The sequence below is a fragment of the Labrus bergylta genome, chromosome 3, assembly GCF_963930695.1.
Source record: "Labrus bergylta chromosome 3, fLabBer1.1, whole genome shotgun sequence".
Classification (NCBI taxonomy): domain Eukaryota; kingdom Metazoa; phylum Chordata; class Actinopteri; order Labriformes; family Labridae; genus Labrus; species Labrus bergylta.
The window spans coordinates 36,714,061-36,733,414 of record NC_089197.1 but is presented as its reverse complement, the minus strand read 5'-3'; positions in this window follow the sequence as shown (position 1 = coordinate 36,733,414).

Here is a 19,354-nt window from a genome sequence, read left to right as displayed (position 1 = left end):
TGAAAATTTTCATGAAGTATTTCGGCTGCAAAAAAGTCTAAAATTTTCATGAAAAGATTTATGCTTCAAAAAAGATGAAAATTTTCATGAAAAGATTTCGGCTTTAAAAAAGTTGAAAATTTTCATGAAGTATTTCGACTACAAAAAAGTCTAAAATTTTCATGAAAAGATTTATGGTTCAAAAAAGATGAAAATTTTCATGAAAAGATTTGGGCTTCAAAAAGTTGAAAATTTACATGAAAAGATTTCGGATTCAAAAAAGTTAAACATTTTCATGAAAAGATTTCGGCTTCAAAAAAGTTGAAAATTTTCATGAAGTATTTCGGCTTCAAAAAAATGGAACATTTTCATGAAAAGATTTCGGCTTCAAAAAAGTTGAAGATTTTCATGAAAAGATTTCGGCTTCAAAAAAGTTGAACATTTTCATGAAAAGATTTCTGCTTCAAAAAAGTTGAAAATTTACATGAAAAGATTTCGACTTCAAAAAAGTTGAAAATTTTCATGAAGTGTTTCGGCTTCAAAAAAATGGAACATTTTCATGAAAAGATTTCGGCTTCAAAAAAGTTGACCATTTTCATGAAAAGATTTCGGCTTCAAAAAAGTTGAAAATTTTCATGAAAAGATTTTGGTTTCAAAAAGTTGAAAATTTTCATGAAAAGATTTAGGCTTCAAAAAGTTGAAAATTTTCATGAAAAGATTTCGGCTTCAAAAAAGTTGACCATTTTCATGAAAAGATTTCGGCTTCAAAAAAGTTGAAAATTTTCATGAAAAGATTTTGGTTTCAAAAAGTTGAAAATTTTCATGAAAAGATTCCAGCTTCAAAAAGGTTGAAAACTTTCATGAACTATTTCGACTTCAAAAAAGTTGAACATTTTCATGAAAAGATTTCTTCTTCAAAAAAGTTGAAAATTTTCATGAAGTATTTCGGCTGCAAAAAAATGGAACATTTTCATGAAAAGATTTCGGCTTCAAAAAAGTTGAACATTTTCATGAAAAGATTTCGACTTCAAAAAAGTCTAAGATTTTCATGAAAAGATTTCTGCTTCAAAAAAGTTGAAAATTTTCATGAAAAGATTTCAGCTTAAAAAGTTGAAAATTTTCATGAAAAGATTTCGGCTTAAAAAGTTGAAAATTTTCATGAAAAGATTTCGGCTTCAAAAAAGTTGAAAATTTTCATGAAAAGATTTCGGTTTCAAAAAGTTGAAAATTTTCATGAAAAGATCTCGGCTTCAAAAAAGTTGAACATTTTCATGAAAAGATTTCGGCTTCAAAAAAGTTGAAAATTTTCATGAAGTATTTCGGCTTCAAAAAAATGGAACATTTTTATGAAAAGATTTCGGCTTCAAGAAACTTGAACATTTTCATGAAAAGATTTCGGCTTCAAAAAAGTTGAACATTTTCATGAAAAGATTTCTTCTTCAAAAAAGTTGAAAATTTACATGAAAAGATTTCGACTTCAAAAAAGTCTAAGATTTTCATGAAAAGATTTCTGCTTCAAAAAAGTTGAAAATTTTCATGAAAAGATTTCGGCTTCAAAAAGTTGAAAATTTTCATGAAAAGATTTCGGCTTCAAAAAAGTTGACCATTTTCATGAAAAGATTTCGGCACCAAAAAAGTTGAAAATTTTCATGAAAAGATTTCAGCTTCAAAAAAGTTGAAAATTTTCATGAAAAGATTTCTGCTTCAAAAAAGTTGAAAATTTACATGAAAAGATTTCGACTTCAAAAAAGTCTAAGATTTTCATGAAAAGATTTCTGCATCAAAAAAGTTGAAAATTTTCATGAAAAGATTTCAGCTTAAAAAGTTGAAAATTTTCATGAAAAGATTTCGGCTTAAAAAGTTGAAAATTTTCATGAAAAGATTTCGGCTTCAAAAAAGTTGAAAATTTTCATGAAAAGATTTCGGTTTCAAAAAGTTGAAAATTTTCATGAAAAGATCTCGGCTTCAAAAAAGTTGAACATTTTCATGAAAAGATTTCGGCTTCAAAAAAGTTGAAAATTTTCATGAAGTATTTCGGCTTCAAAAAAATGGAACATTTTTATGAAAAGATTTCGGCTTCAAGAAACTTGAACATTTTCATGAAAAGATTTCGGCTTCAAAAAAGTTGAACATTTTCATGAAAAGATTTCTTCTTCAAAAAAGTTGAAAATTTACATGAAAAGATTTCGACTTCAAAAAAGTCTAAGATTTTCATGAAAAGATTTCTGCATCAAAAAAGTTGAAAATTTTCATGAAAAGATTTCGGCTTCAAAAAGTTGAAAATTTTCATGAAAAGATTTCGGCTTCAAAAAAGTTGACCATTTTCATGAAAAGATTTCGGCACCAAAAAAGTTGAAAATTTTCATGAAAAGATTTCAGCTTCAAAAAAGTTGAAAATTTTCATGAAAAGATTTCTGCTTCAAAAAAGTTGAAAATTTACATGAAAAGATTTCGACTTCAAAAAAGTCTAAGATTTTCATGAAAAGATTTCTGCATCAAAAAAGTTGAAAATTTTCATGAAAAGATTTCAGCTTAAAAAGTTGAAAATTTTCATGAAAAGATTTCGGCTTAAAAAGTTGAAAATTTTCATGAAAAGATTTCGGCTTCAAAAAAGTTGAAAATTTTCATGAAAAGATTTCGGTTTCAAAAAGTTGAAAATTTTCATGAAAAGATCTCGGCTTCAAAAAAGTTGAACATTTTCATGAAAAGATTTCGGTTTCAAAAAAGTTGAAAATTTTCATGAAAAGATTTCAGCTTCAAAAAGGTTGAAAATGTTCATGAACTATTTCGAATTCAAAAAAGTCGAAGATTTTCATGAAAAGATTTCGGCTTCAAAAAAGTTGAAAATTTTCATGAAGTATTTCGGCTGCAAAAAAGTCTAAAATTTTCATGAAAAGATTTATGCTTCAAAAAAGATGAAAATTTTCATGAAAAGATTTCGGCTTTAAAAAAGTTGAAAATTTTCATGAAGTATTTCGACTACAAAAAAGTCTAAAATTTTCATGAAAAGATTTATGGTTCAAAAAAGATGAAAATTTTCATGAAAAGATTTGGGCTTCAAAAAGTTGAAAATTTACATGAAAAGATTTCGGATTCAAAAAAGTTAAACATTTTCATGAAAAGATTTCGGCTTCAAAAAAGTTGAAAATTTTCATGAAGTATTTCGGCTTCAAAAAAATGGAACATTTTCATGAAAAGATTTCGGCTTCAAAAAAGTTGAAAATTTTCATGAAGTATTTCGGCTTCAAAAAAATGTAACATTTTCATGAAAAGATTTCGGCTTCAAAAAAGTTGAAAATTTTCATGAAAAGATTTCGGCTTCAAAAAGTTGAAAATTTTCATGAAAAGATTTCGGTTTCAAAAAGTTGAACATTTACATGAAAAGATTTCTGCTTCAAAAAGTTGAAAATTTTCATAAAAAGATTTCGGTTTCAAAAAGTTGAAAATTTTCATGAAAAGATTTTGGTTTCAAAAAGTTGAAAATTTTCATGAAAAGATTTCAGCTTCAAAAAGGTTGAAAACGTTCATGAACTATTTCGACTTCAAAAAAGTCGAAGATTTTCATGAAAAGATTTCGGCTTCAAAAAAGTTGAAAATTTTCATGAAGTATTTCGACTACAAAAAAGTCTAAAATTTTCATGAAAAGATTTCGGCTTCAAAAAGTTGAAAATTTTCATGAAAAGATTTCGGGTTCAAAAAAGTTGAAAATTTTCATGAAAAGATTTCGGGTTCAAAAAAGTTGAAAATTTTCATGAAGTATTTCGGCTGCAAAAAAGTCTAAAATTTTCATGAAAAGATTTATGCTTCAAAAAAGATGAAAATTTTCATGAAAAGATTTCGGCTTTAAAAAAGTTGAAAATTTTCATGAAGTATTTCGACTACAAAAAAGTCTAAAATTTTCATGAAAAGATTTCGGCTTCAAAAAGTTGAAAATTTTCATGAAAAGATTTAGACTTCAAAAAAGTTGAATATTTTCATCAAGTATTTCGGCTTCAAAAAAGTCGAAGATTTTCATTAAAAGATTTCTGCTTCAAAAAAGTTGAAAATTTTCATGAAAAGATTTCGGCTTCAAAAAGTTGAAAATTTTCATGAAAAGATTTCGGCTTCAAAAAAGTTGAAAATTTTCATGAAAAGATTTCGGCTTCAAAAAAGTTGACCATTTTCATGAAAAGATTTCGGCTTCAAAAAAGTTGAAAATTTTCATGAAAAGATTTTGGTTTCAAAAAGTTGAAAATTTTCATGAAAAGATTCCAGCTTCAAAAAGGTTGAAAACTTTCATGAACTATTTCGACTTCAAAAAAGTTGAACATTTTCATGAAAAGATTTCTTCTTCAAAAAAGTTGAAAATTTTCATGAAGTATTTCGGCTGCAAAAAAATGGAACATTTTCATGAAAAGATTTCGGCTTCAAAAAAGTTGAACATTTTCATGAAAAGATTTCGACTTCAAAAAAGTCTAAGATTTTCATGAAAAGATTTCTGCTTCAAAAAAGTTGAAAATTTTCATGAAAAGATTTCAGCTTAAAAAGTTGAAAATTTTCATGAAAAGATTTCGGCTTAAAAAGTTGAAAATTTTCATGAAAAGATTTCGGCTTCAAAAAAGTTGAAAATTTTCATGAAAAGATTTCGGTTTCAAAAAGTTGAAAATTTTCATGAAAAGATCTCGGCTTCAAAAAAGTTGAACATTTTCATGAAAAGATTTCGGCTTCAAAAAAGTTGAAAATTTTCATGAAGTATTTCGGCTTCAAAAAAATGGAACATTTTTATGAAAAGATTTCGGCTTCAAGAAACTTGAACATTTTCATGAAAAGATTTCGGCTTCAAAAAAGTTGAACATTTTCATGAAAAGATTTCTTCTTCAAAAAAGTTGAAAATTTACATGAAAAGATTTCGACTTCAAAAAAGTCTAAGATTTTCATGAAAAGATTTCTGCTTCAAAAAAGTTGAAAATTTTCATGAAAAGATTTCGGCTTCAAAAAGTTGAAAATTTTCATGAAAAGATTTCGGCTTCAAAAAAGTTGACCATTTTCATGAAAAGATTTCGGCACCAAAAAAGTTGAAAATTTTCATGAAAAGATTTCAGCTTCAAAAAAGTTGAAAATTTTCATGAAAAGATTTCTGCTTCAAAAAAGTTGAAAATTTACATGAAAAGATTTCGACTTCAAAAAAGTCTAAGATTTTCATGAAAAGATTTCTGCATCAAAAAAGTTGAAAATTTTCATGAAAAGATTTCAGCTTAAAAAGTTGAAAATTTTCATGAAAAGATTTCGGCTTAAAAAGTTGAAAATTTTCATGAAAAGATTTCGGCTTCAAAAAAGTTGAAAATTTTCATGAAAAGATTTCGGTTTCAAAAAGTTGAAAATTTTCATGAAAAGATCTCGGCTTCAAAAAAGTTGAACATTTTCATGAAAAGATTTCGGCTTCAAAAAAGTTGAAAATTTTCATGAAGTATTTCGGCTTCAAAAAAATGGAACATTTTTATGAAAAGATTTCGGCTTCAAGAAACTTGAACATTTTCATGAAAAGATTTCGGCTTCAAAAAAGTTGAACATTTTCATGAAAAGATTTCTTCTTCAAAAAAGTTGAAAATTTACATGAAAAGATTTCGACTTCAAAAAAGTCTAAGATTTTCATGAAAAGATTTCTGCTTCAAAAAAGTTGAAAATTTTCATGAAAAGATTTCGGCTTCAAAAAGTTGAAAATTTTCATGAAAAGATTTCGGCTTCAAAAAAGTTGACCATTTTCATGAAAAGATTTCGGCACCAAAAAAGTTGAAAATTTTCATGAAAAGATTTCAGCTTCAAAAAAGTTGAAAATTTTCATGAAAAGATTTCTGCTTCAAAAAAGTTGAAAATTTACATGAAAAGATTTCGACTTCAAAAAAGTCTAAGATTTTCATGAAAAGATTTCTGCATCAAAAAAGTTGAAAATTTTCATGAAAAGATTTCAGCTTAAAAAGTTGAAAATTTTCATGAAAAGATTTCGGCTTAAAAAGTTGAAAATTTTCATGAAAAGATTTCGGCTTCAAAAAAGTTGAAAATTTTCATGAAAAGATTTCGGTTTCAAAAAGTTGAAAATTTTCATGAAAAGATCTCGGCTTCAAAAAAGTTGAACATTTTCATGAAAAGATTTCGGTTTCAAAAAAGTTGAAAATTTTCATGAAAAGATTTCAGCTTCAAAAAGGTTGAAAATGTTCATGAACTATTTCGAATTCAAAAAAGTCGAAGATTTTCATGAAAAGATTTCGGCTTCAAAAAAGTTGAAAATTTTCATGAAGTATTTCGGCTGCAAAAAAGTCTAAAATTTTCATGAAAAGATTTATGCTTCAAAAAAGATGAAAATTTTCATGAAAAGATTTCGGCTTTAAAAAAGTTGAAAATTTTCATGAAGTATTTCGACTACAAAAAAGTCTAAAATTTTCATGAAAAGATTTATGGTTCAAAAAAGATGAAAATTTTCATGAAAAGATTTGGGCTTCAAAAAGTTGAAAATTTACATGAAAAGATTTCGGATTCAAAAAAGTTAAACATTTTCATGAAAAGATTTCGGCTTCAAAAAAGTTGAAAATTTTCATGAAGTATTTCGGCTTCAAAAAAATGGAACATTTTCATGAAAAGATTTCGGCTTCAAAAAAGTTGAAAATTTTCATGAAGTATTTCGGCTTCAAAAAAATGTAACATTTTCATGAAAAGATTTCGGCTTCAAAAAAGTTGAAAATTTTCATGAAAAGATTTCGGCTTCAAAAAGTTGAAAATTTTCATGAAAAGATTTCGGTTTCAAAAAGTTGAACATTTACATGAAAAGATTTCTGCTTCAAAAAGTTGAAAATTTTCATAAAAAGATTTCGGTTTCAAAAAGTTGAAAATTTTCATGAAAAGATTTTGGTTTCAAAAAGTTGAAAATTTTCATGAAAAGATTTCAGCTTCAAAAAGGTTGAAAACGTTCATGAACTATTTCGACTTCAAAAAAGTCGAAGATTTTCATGAAAAGATTTCGGCTTCAAAAAAGTTGAAAATTTTCATGAAGTATTTCGACTACAAAAAAGTCTAAAATTTTCATGAAAAGATTTCGGCTTCAAAAAGTTGAAAATTTTCATGAAAAGATTTCGGGTTCAAAAAAGTTGAAAATTTTCATGAAAAGATTTCGGGTTCAAAAAAGTTGAAAATTTTCATGAAGTATTTCGGCTGCAAAAAAGTCTAAAATTTTCATGAAAAGATTTATGCTTCAAAAAAGATGAAAATTTTCATGAAAAGATTTCGGCTTTAAAAAAGTTGAAAATTTTCATGAAGTATTTCGACTACAAAAAAGTCTAAAATTTTCATGAAAAGATTTCGGCTTCAAAAAGTTGAAAATTTTCATGAAAAGATTTAGACTTCAAAAAAGTTGAATATTTTCATCAAGTATTTCGGCTTCAAAAAAGTCGAAGATTTTCATTAAAAGATTTCTGCTTCAAAAAAGTTGAAAATTTTCATGAAAAGATTTCGGCTTCAAAAAGTTGAAAATTTTCATGAAAAGATTTCGGCTTCAAAAAAGTTGAAAATTTTCATGAAAAGATTTCGGCTTCAAAAAAGTTGACCATTTTCATGAAAAGATTTCGGCTTCAAAAAAGTTGAAAATTTTCATGAAAAGATTTCGGTTTCAAAAAGTTGAAAATTTTCATGAAAAGATTTTGGCTTCAAAAAAGTTGAACATTTTCATGAAAAGATTTCGGCTTCAAAAAAGTTGAAAATTTTCATGAAGTATTTCGGCTTCAAAAAAATGTAACATTTTCATGAAAAGATTTCGGCTTCAAAAAAGTTGAACATTTTCATGAAAAGATTTCGGCTTCAAAAAAGTTGAACATTTTCATGAAAAGATTTCTGCTTCAAAAAAGTTGAAAATTTTCATGAAAAGATTTCGGCTTCAAAAAGTTGAAAATTTTCATGAAAAGATTTCGGCTTCAAAAAAGTTGACCATTTTCATGAAAAGATTTCGGCTTCAAAAAAGTTGAAAATTTTCATGAAAAGATTTCGGTTTCAAAAAGTTGAAAATTTTCATGAAAAGATTTCGGCTTCAAAAAAGTTGAACATTTTCATGAAAAGATTTCGGCTTCAAAAAAGTTGAAAATTTTCATGATTTATTTCGGCTTCAAAAAAATGTAACATTTTCATGAAAAGATTTCGGCTTCAAAAAAGTTGAAAATTTTCATGAAAAGATTTCGGCTTCAAAAAGTTGACCATTTTCATGAAAAGACTTCGGCTTCAAAAAAGTTGAAAATTTTCATGAAAAGATTTCGGGTTCAAAAAAGTTGAAAATTTTCATGAAGTATTTCGGCTTCAAAAAAATGTAACATTTTCATGAAAAGATTTCGGCTTCAAAAAAGTTGAACATTTTCATGAAAAGATTTCGGCTTCAAAAAAGTTGAACATTTTCATGAAAAGATTTCTGCTTCAAAAAAGTTGAAAATTTTCATGAAAAGATTTCGGCTTCAAAAAGTTGAAAATTTTCATGAAAAGATTTCGGCTTCAAAAAAGTTGACCATTTTCATGAAAAGATTTCGGCTTCAAAAAAGTTGAAAATTTTCATGAAAAGATTTCGGTTTCAAAAAGTTGAAAATTTTCATGAAAAGATTTCGGCTTCAAAAAAGTTGACCATTTTCATGAAAAGATTTCGGCTTCAAAAAAGTTGAAAATTTTCATGAAAAGATTTCGGTTTCAAAAAGTTGAAAATTTTCATGAAAAGATTTCGGCTTCAAAAAAGTTGAACATTTTCATGAAAAGATTTTGGCTTCAAAAAAGTTGAAAATTTTCATGAAGTATCTCGGCTTCAAAAAAGTTGAACATTTTCATGAAAAGATTTCGGCTTCAAAAAAGTTGACCATTTTCATGAAAAGATTTCGGCTTCAAAAAAGTTGAATATTTTCATCAAGTATTTTGGCTTCAAAAAAGTCGAAGATTTTCATGAAAAGATTTCGGCTTCAAAAAAGTTGAACATTTTCATGAAAAGATTTCTGCTTCAAAAAAGTTGAAAATTTTCATGAAAAGATTTCGGTTTCAAAAAGTTGAACATTTTCATGAAAAGATTTTGGTTTCAAAAAGTTGAAAATTTTCATGAAAAGATTTCAGCTTCAAAAAGGTTGAAAACGTTCATGAACTATTTCGACTTCAAAAAAGTTGAACATTTTCATTAAAAAGATTTTGGCTTCAAAAAAGTTGACCATTTTCATGAAAAGATTTTGGCTTCAAAAAAGTTGAAAATTTTCATGAAAAGATTTCGGGTTCAAAAAAGTTGAAAATTTTCATGAATATTTTCGGCTTCAAAAAAGTTGAAAATTTTCATGAAAAGATTTAGACTTCAAAAAAGTTGAATATTTTCATCAAGTATTTCGGCTTCAAAAAAGTCGAAGATTTTCATGAAAAGATTTCGGCTTCAAAAGAGTTGAACATTTTCATGAAAAGATTTCTGCTTCAAAAAAGTTGAACATTTTCATGAAAAGATTTTGGTTTCAAAAAGTTGAAAATTTACATGAAAAGATTTCGGCTTCAAAAAAGTTAAACATTTTCATGAAAAGATTTCGGCTTCAAAAAAGTTGAAAATTTTCATGAAGTATTTCGGCTTCAAAAAAATGTAACATTTTCATGAAAAGATTTCGGCTTCAAAAAAGTTGAACATTTTCATGAAAAGATTTCGGCTTCAAAAAAGTTGAACATTTTCATGAAAAGATTTCTGCTTCAAAAAAGTTGAAAATTTACATGAAAAGATTTCGACTTCAAAAAAGTTGAACATTTTCATGAAGTATTTCGGCTTCAAAAAAGTTGAACATTTTCATGAAAAGATTTCGGCTTCAAAAAAGTTGACCATTTTCATGAAAAGATTTCAGCTTCAAAAAAGTTGAAAATTTTCATTAAAAGATTTCGGTTTCAAAAAGTTGAAAATTTTCATGAAAAGATTTCGGCTTCAAAAAAGTTGAAAATTTTCATGAAAAGATTTTGGTTTCAAAAAGTTGAAAATTTTCATGAAAAGATTTCAGCTTCAAAAAGGTTGAAAACGTTCATGAACTATTTCGACTTCAAAAAAGTCGAAGATTTTAATGAAAAGATTTCGGCTTCAAAAAAGTTGAAAATTTTCATGAAGTATTTCGGCTGCAAAAAAGTCTAAAATTTTCATGAAAAGATTTATGCTTCAAAAAAGATGAAAATTTTCATGAAAAGATTTCGGCTTTAAAAAAGTTGAAAATTTTCATGATGTATTTCGACTACAAAAAAGTTGGAAATTTTCATGAAAAGATTTCTGCTTCAAAAAAGTTGAAAATTTTCATGAATAGATTTCGGCTTTAAAAAAGTTGAAAATTTTCATGAAGTATTTCGACTACAAAAAAGTCTAAAATTTTCATGAAAAGATTTATGTTTCAAAAAAGATGAAGATTTTCATGAAAAGATTTTGGCTTCAAAAAAGTTGAACATTTTCATGAAAAGATTTCGGGTTCAAAAAAGTTGAAAATTTTCATGAAAAGATTTTGGCTTCAAAAAGTTGAACATTTTCATGAAAAAATTTCGGCTTCAAAAAAGTTGAACATTTTCATGGAAAGATTTCGGCTTAAAAAAAGTTGAACATTTTCATGAAAAGATTTCTGCTTCAAAAAAGTTTAAAATTTTCATGAAAAGATTTCGACTTCAAAAAAGTTGAAAATTTACATGAAAAGATTTCGACTTCAAAAAAGTCTAAGATTTTCATGAAAAGATTTCTGCTTCAAAAAAGTTGAAAATTTTCATGAAAAGATTTCGGCTTCAAAAAAGTCTATGATTTTCATGAAAAGATTTCTGCTTCAAAAAAGTTGAAAATTTTCATGAAAAGATTTATGCTTCAAAAAAGTTGAAAATTTTCATGAAAAGATTTTGGTTTCAAAAAGTTGAAAATTTTCATGAAAAGATTTCGGCTTCAAAAAAGTTGAACATTTTCATGAAAAGATTTCGGCTTCAAAAAAGTTGAACATTTTCATGAAAAGATTTCGGCTTCAAAAAAGTTGACCATTTTCATGAATATTTTCGGCTTCAAAAAAGTTGAAAATTTTCATGAAAAGATTTCGGCTTCAAAAAAGTTGAACATTTTCATGAAAAGATTTCGGCTTCAAAAAAGTTGAAAATTTTCATGAAAAGATTTCGGCTTCAAAAAAGTTGAAAATTTACATGAAAAGATTTCTGCTTCAAAAAAGTCTAAAATTTTCATGAAAAGATTTTGGTTTCAAAAAGTTGAAAATTTTCATGAAAAGATTTCGGCTTCAAAAAGTTGAAAATTTTCATGAAAAGATTTCGGCTTCAAAAAAGTTGAACATTTTCATGGAAAGATTTCGGCTTAAAAAAAGTTGAACATTTTCATGAAAAGATTTCTGCTTCAAAAAAGTTTAAAATTTTCATGAAAAGATTTCGACTTCAAAAAAGTTGAAAATTTACATGAAAAGATTTCGACTTCAAAAAATTCTAAGATTTTCATGAAAAGATTTCTGCTTCAAAAAAGTTGAAAATTTTCATGAAAAGATTTCGGCTTCAAAAAAGTCTATGATTTTCATGAAAAGATTTCTGCTTCAAAAAAGTTGAAAATTTTCATGAAAAGATTTCGGGTTCAAAAAAGTTGAAAATTTTCATGAAAAGATTTTGGTTTCAAAAAGTTGAAAATTTTCATGAAAAGATTTCGGCTTCAAAAAAGTTGAACATTTTCATGAAAAGATTTCGGCTTCAAAAAAGTTGAACATTTTCATGAAAAGATTTCGGCTTCAAAAAAGTTGACCATTTTCATGAATATTTTCGGCTTCAAAAAAGTTGAAAATTTTCATGAAAAGATTTCGGCTTCAAAAAAGTTGAACATTTTCATGAAAAGATTTCGGCATCAAAAAAGTTGAAAATTTTCATGAAGTATTTCGGCTTCAAAAAAATGTAACATTTTCATGAAAAGATTTCGGCTTCAAAAAAGTTGAAAATTTTCATGAAAAGATTTCGGCTTCAAAAAGTTGACCATTTTCATGAAAAGACTTCGGCTTCAAAAAAGTTGAAAATTTTCATGAAAAGATTTCGGGTTCAAAAAAGTTGAAAATTTTCATGAATATTTTCGGCTTCAAAAAAGTTGAAAATTTTCATGAAAAGATTTAGACTTCAAAAAAGTTGAATATTTTCATCAAGTATTTTGGCTTCAAAAAAGTTGAAAATTTTCATGAAAAGATTTCGGTTTCAAAAAGTTGAACATTTTCATGAAAAGATTTCTGCTTCAAAAAAGTTGAAAATTTTCATAAAAAGATTTCGGTTTCAAAAAGTTGAAAATTTTCATGAAAAGATTTCGGCTTCAAAAAAGTTGAACATTTTCATGAAAAGATTTTGGTTTCAAAAAGTTGAAAATTTTCATGAAAAGATTTCAGCTTCAAAAAGGTTGAAAACGTTCATGAACTATTTCGACTTCAAAAAAGTTGAACATTTTCATTAAAAAGATTTTGGCTTCAAAAAAGTTGACCATTTTCATGAAAAGATTTTGGCTTCAAAAAAGTTGAAAATTTTCATGAAAAGATTTCGGGTTCAAAAAAGTTGAAAATTTTCATGAATATTTTCGGCTTCAAAAAAGTTGAAAATTTTCATGAAAAGAATTAGACTTCAAAAAAGTTGAATATTTTCATCAAGTATTTCGGCTTCAAAAAAGTCGAAGATTTTCATGAAAAGATTTCGGCTTCAAAAAAGTTGAACATTTTCATGAAAAGATTTCTGCTTCAAAAAAGTTGAACATTTTCATGAAAAGATTTTGGTTTCAAAAAGTTGAAAATTTACATGAAAAGATTTCGGCTTCAAAAAAGTTAAACATTTTCATGAAAAGATTTCGGCTTCAAAAAAGTTGAAAATTTTCATGAAGTATTTCGGCTTCAAAAAAATGTAACATTTTCATGAAAAGATTTCGGCTTCAAAAAAGTTGAACATTTTCATGAAAAGATTTCGGCTTCAAAAAAGTTGAACATTTTCATGAAAAGATTTCTGCTTCAAAAAAGTTGAAAATTTACATGAAAAGATTTCGACTTCAAAAAAGTTGAACATTTTCATGAAAAGATTTCTGCTTCAAAAAAGTTTAAAATTTTCATGAAAAGATTTCGACTTCAAAAAAGTTGAAAATTTACATGAAAAGATTTCGACTTCAAAAAAGTCTAAGATTTTCATGAAAAGATTTCTGCTTCAAAAAAGTTGAAAATTTTCATGAAAAGATTTCGGCTTCAAAAAAGTCTATGATTTTCATGAAAAGATTTCTGCTTCAAAAAAGTTGAAAATTTTCATGAAAAGATTTATGCTTCAAAAAAGTTGAAAATTTTCATGAAAAGATTTATGCTTCAAAAAAGTTGAAAATTTTCATGAAAAGATTTTGGTTTCAAAAAGTTGAAAATTTTCATGAAAAGATTTCGGCTTCAAAAAAGTTGAACATTTTCATGAAAAGATTTCGGCTTCAAAAAAGTTGAACATTTTCATGAAAAGATTTCGGCTTCAAAAAAGTTGAACATTTTCATGAAAAGATTTCGGCTTCAAAAAAGTTGACCATTTTCATGAATATTTTCGGCTTCAAAAAAGTTAAACATTTTCATGAAAAGATTTCGGCTTCTAAAAAGTTGAAAATTTTCATGAAGTATTTCGGCTTCAAAAAAATGTAACATTTTCATGAAAAGATTTCGGCTTCAAAAAAGTTGAACATTTTCATGAAAAGATTTCTGCTTCAAAAAAGTTGAAAATTTACATGAAAAGATTTCGACTTCAAAAAAGTTGAACATTTTCATGAAGTATTTCGGCTTCAAAAAAATGGAACATTTTCATGAAAAGATTTTTGCTTCAAAAAAGTTAAAAATTTTCATGAAAAGATTTCGGCTTCAAAAAAGTCTATGATTTTCATGAAAAGATTTCTGCTTCAAAAAAGTTGAAAATTTTCATGAAAAGATTTCGGGTTCAAAAAAGTTGAAAATTTTCATGAAAAGATTTTGGTTTCAAAAAGTTGAAAATTTACATGAAAAGATTTCGGCTTCAAAAAAGTTAAACATTTTCATGAAAAGATTTCGGCTTCAAAAAAGTTGAAAATTTTCATGAAGTATTTCGGCTTCAAAAAAATGTAACATTTTCATGAAAAGATTTCGGCTTCAAAAAAGTTGACCATTTTCATGAATATTTTCGGCTTCAAAAAAGTAGAAAATTTTCATGAAAAGAATTAGACTTCAAAAAAGTTGAATATTTTCATCAAGTATTTCGGCTTCAAAAAAGTCGAAGATTTTCATGAAAAGATTTCGGCTTCAAAAAAGTTGAACATTTTCATGAAAAGATTTCTGCTTCAAAAAAGTTGAACATTTTCATGAAAAGATTTTGGTTTCAAAAAGTTGAAAATTTACATGAAAAGATTTCGGCTTCAAAAAAGTTAAACATTTTCATGAAAAGATTTCGGCTTCAAAAAAGTTGAAAATTTTCATGAAGTATTTCGGCTTCAAAAAAATGTAACATTTTCATGAAAAGATTTCGGCTTCAAAAAAGTTGAAAATTTTCATGAAAAGATTTCGGCTTCAAAAAAGTTGAACATTTTCATGAAAAGATTTCTGCTTCAAAAAAGTTGAAAATTTACATGAAAAGATTTCGACTTCAAAAAAGTTGAACATTTTCATGAAGTATTTCGGCTTCAAAAAAGTTGAACATTTTCATGAAAAGATTTCGGCTTCAAAAAAGTTGAAAATTTTCATGAAAAGATTTCGGCTTCAAAAAAGTTGAACATTTTCATGAAAAGATTTCGGCTTCAAAAAAGTTGACCATTTTCATGAAAAGATTTCGGCTTCAAAAAAGTTGAAAATTTACATGAAAAGATTTCTGCTTCAAAAAAGTCTAAAATTTTCATGAAAAGATTTTGGTTTCAAAAAGTTGAAAATTTTCATGAAAAGATTTCGGCTTCAAAAAGTTGAAAATTTTCATGAAAAGATTTCGGCTTCAAAAAAGTTGAACATTTTCATGGAAAGATTTCGGCTTCAAAAAAGTTGAACATTTTCATGAAAAGATTTCTGCTTCAAAAAAGTTTAAAATTTTCATGAAAAGATTTCGACTTCAAAAAAGTTGAAAATTTACATGAAAAGATTTCGACTTCAAAAAAGTCTAAGATTTTCATGAAAAGATTTCTGCTTCAAAAAAGTTGAAAATTTTCATGAAAAGATTTCGGCTTCAAAAAAGTCTATGATTTTCATGAAAAGATTTCTGCTTCAAAAAAGTTGAAAATTTTCATGAAAAGATTTCGGGTTCAAAAAAGTTGAAAATTTTCATGAAAAGATTTTGGTTTCAAAAAGTTGAAAATTTTCATGAAAAGATTTCGGCTTCAAAAAAGTTGAAAATTTTCATGAAAAGATTTCGGTTTCAAAAAGTTGAAAATTTTCATGAAAAGATTTCGGCTTCAAAAAAGTTGAACATTTTCATGAAAAGATTTTGGTTTCAAAAAGTTGAACATTTTCATGAAAAGATTTCTGCTTCAAAAAAGTTGAAAATTTTCATGAAAAGATTTCGGTTTCAAAAAGTTGAACATTTTCATGAAAAGATTTCTGCTTCAAAAAAGTTGAAAATTTTCATAAAAAGATTTCGGTTTCAAAAAGTTGAAAATTTTCATGAAAAGATTTCGGCTTCAAAAAAGTTGAAAATTTTCATAAAAAGATTTCGGTTTCAAAAAGTTGAAAATTTTCATGAAAAGATTTCGGCTTCAAAAAAGTTGAACATTTTCATGAAAAGATTTTGGTTTCAAAAAGTTGAAAATTTTCATGAAAAGATTTCAGCTTCAAAAAGGTTGAAAACGTTCATGAACTATTTCGACTTCAAAAAAGTTGAACATTTTCATTAAAAAGATTTTGGCTTCAAAAAAGTTGACCATTTTCATGAAAAGATTTTGGTTTCAAAAAGTTGAAAATTTACATGAAAAGATTTCGGCTTCAAAAAAGTTAAACATTTTCATGAAAAGATTTCGGCTTCTAAAAAGTTGAAAATTTTCATGAAGTATTTCGGCTTCAAAAAAATGTAACATTTTCATGAAAAGATTTCGGCTTCAAAAAAGTTGAACATTTTCATGAAAAGATTTCTGCTTCAAAAAAGTTGAAAATTTACATGAAAAGATTTCGACTTCAAAAAAGTAGAACATTTTCATGAAGTATTTCGGCTTCAAAAAAATGGAACATTTTCATGAAAAGATTTTTGCTTCAAAAAAGTTAAAAATTTTCATGAAAAGATTTCGGCTTCAAAAAAGTCTATGATTTTCATGAAAAGATTTCTGCTTCAAAAAAGTTGAAAATTTTCATGAAAAGATTTCGGCTTCAAAAAAGTTGAAAATTTTCATGAAAAGATTTTGGTTTCAAAAAGTTGAAAATTTACATGAAAAGATTTCGGCTTCAAAAAAGTTAAACATTTTCATGAAAAGATTTCGGCTTCAAAAAAGTTGAAAATTTTCATGAAGTATTTCGGCTTCAAAAAAATGTAACATTTTCATGAAAAGATTTCGGCTTCAAAAAAGTTGACCATTTTCATGAATATTTTCGGCTTCAAAAAAGTAGAAAATTTTCATGAAAAGATTTAGACTTCAAAAAAGTTGAATATTTTCATCAAGTATTTCGGCTTCAAAAAAGTTGAAAATTTTCATGACAAGATTTCGGGTTCAAAAAAGTTGAAAATTTTCACAAATATTTTCGGCTTCAAAAAAGTTGAAAATTTTCATGAAAAGATTTTGGTTTCAAAAAGTTGAAAATTTACATGAAAAGATTTCGGCTTCAAAAAAGTTAAACATTTTCATGAAAAGATTTCGGCTTCTAAAAAGTTGAAAATTTTCATGAAGTATTTCGGCTTCAAAAAAATGTAACATTTTCATGAAAAGATTTCGGCTTCAAAAAAGTTGAACATTTTCATGAAAAGATTTCTGCTTCAAAAAAGTTGAAAATTTACATGAAAAGATTTCGACTTCAAAAAAGTTGAACATTTTCATGAAGTATTTCGGCTTCAAAAAAATGGAACATTTTCATGAAAAGATTTTTGCTTCAAAAAAGTTAAAAATTTTCATGAAAAGATTTCGGCTTCAAAAAGTTGAAAATTTTCATGAAAAGATTTCGGCTTCAAAAAAGTTGACCATTTTCATGAAAAGATTTCGGCTTCAAAAAAGTTGAAAATTTTCATGAAAAGATTTCGGTTTCAAAAAGTTGAAAATTTTCATGAAAAGATTTCGGCTTCAAAAAAGTTGACCATTTTCATGAAAAGATTTCGGCTTCAAAAAAGTTGAAAATTTTCATGAAAAGATTTCGGTTTCAAAAAGTTGAAAATTTTCATGAAAAGATTTTGGCTTCAAAAAAGTTGAACATTTTCATGAAAAGATTTCGGCTTCAAAAAAGTTGAAAATTTTCATGAAGTATTTCGGCTTCAAAAAAATGTAACATTTTCATGAAAAGATTTCGGCTTCAAAAAAGTTGAACATTTTCATGAAAAGATTTCGGCTTCAAAAAAGTTGAACATTTTCATGAAAAGATTTCTGCTTCAAAAAAGTTGAAAATTTTCATGAAAAGATTTCGGCTTCAAAAAGTTGAAAATTTTCATGAAAAGATTTCGGCTTCAAAAAAGTTGACCATTTTCATGAAAAGATTTCGGCTTCAAAAAAGTTGAAAATTTTCATGAAGTATTTCGGCTTCAAAAAAATGTAACATTTTCATGAAAAGATTTCGGCTTCAAAAAAGTTGAAAATTTTCATGAAAAGATTTCGGCTTCAAAAAGTTGACCATTTTCATGAAAAGACTTCGGCTTCAAAAAAGTTGAAAATTTTCATGAAAAGATTTCGGGTTCAAAAAAGTTGAAAATTTTCATGAAGTATTTCGGCTTCAAAAAAATGTAACATTTTCATGAAAAGATTTCGGCTTCAAAAAAGTTGAACATTTTCATGAAAAGATTTCGGCTTCAAAAAAGTTGACCATTTTCATGAAAAGATTTCGGCTTCAAAAAAGTTGAAAATTTTCATGAAAAGATTTCGGTTTCAAAAAGTTGAAAATTTTCATGAAAAGATTTCGGCTTCAAAAAAGTTGACCATTTTCATGAAAAGATTTCGGCTTCAAAAAAGTTGAAAATTTTCATGAAAAGATTTCGGTTTCAAAAAGTTGAAAATTTTCATGAAAAGATTTCGGCTTCAAAAAAGTTGAACATTTTCATGAAAAGATTTCGGCTTCAAAAAAGTTGAAAATTTTCATGAAGTATCTCGGCTTCAAAAAAGTTGAACATTTTCATGAAAAGATTTCGGCTTCAAAAAAGTTGACCATTTTCATGAAAAGATTTCGGCTTCAAAAAAGTTGAATATTTTCATCAAGTATTTTGGCTTCAAAAAAGTCGAAGATTTTCATGAAAAGATTTCGGCTTCAAAAAAGTTGAACATTTTCATGAAAAGATTTCTGCTTCAAAAAAGTTGAAAATTTTCATGAAAAGATTTCTGCTTCAAAAAAGTTGAACATTTTCATGAAAAGATTTCGGCATCAAAAAAGTTGAAAATTTTCATGAAGTATTTCGGCTTCAAAAAAATGTAACATTTTCATGAAAAGATTTCGGCTTCAAAAAAGTTGAACATTTTCATGAAAAGATTTCGGCATCAAAAAAGTTGAAAATTTTCATGAAGTATTTCGGCTTCAAAAAAATGTAACATTTTCATGAAAAGATTTCGGCTTCAAAAAAGTTGAAAATTTTCATGAAAAGATTTCGGCTTCAAAAAGTTGACCATTTTCATGAAAAGACTTCGGCTTCAAAAAAGTTGAAAATTTTCATGAAAAGATTTCGGGTTCAAAAAAGTTGAAAATTTTCATGAATATTTTCGGCTTCAAAAAAGTTGAAAATTTTCATGAAAAGATTTAGACTTCAAAAAAGTTGAATATTTTCATCAAGTATTTTGGCTTCAAAAAAGTCGAAGTATTTCATGAAAAGATTTCGGCTTCAAAAAAGATGAACATTTTCATGAAAAGATTTCTGCTTCAAAAAAGTTGAAAATTTTCATGAAAAGATTTCGGTTTCAAAAAGTTGAACATTTTCATGAAAAGATTTCTGCTTCAAAAAAGTTGAAAATTTTCATAAAAAGATTTCGGTTTCAAAAAGTTGAAAATTTTCATGAAAAGATTTCGGCTTCAAAAAAGTTGAACATTTTCATGAAAAGATTTTGGTTTCAAAAAGTTGAAAATTTTCATGAAAAGATTTCAGCTTCAAAAAGGTTGAAAACGTTCATGAACTATTTCGACTTCAAAAAAGTTGAACATTTTCATTAAAAAGATTTTGGCTTCAAAAAAGTTGACCATTTTCATGAAAAGATTTTGGCTTCAAAAAAGTTGAAAATTTTCATGAAAAGATTTCGGGTTCAAAAAAGTTGAAA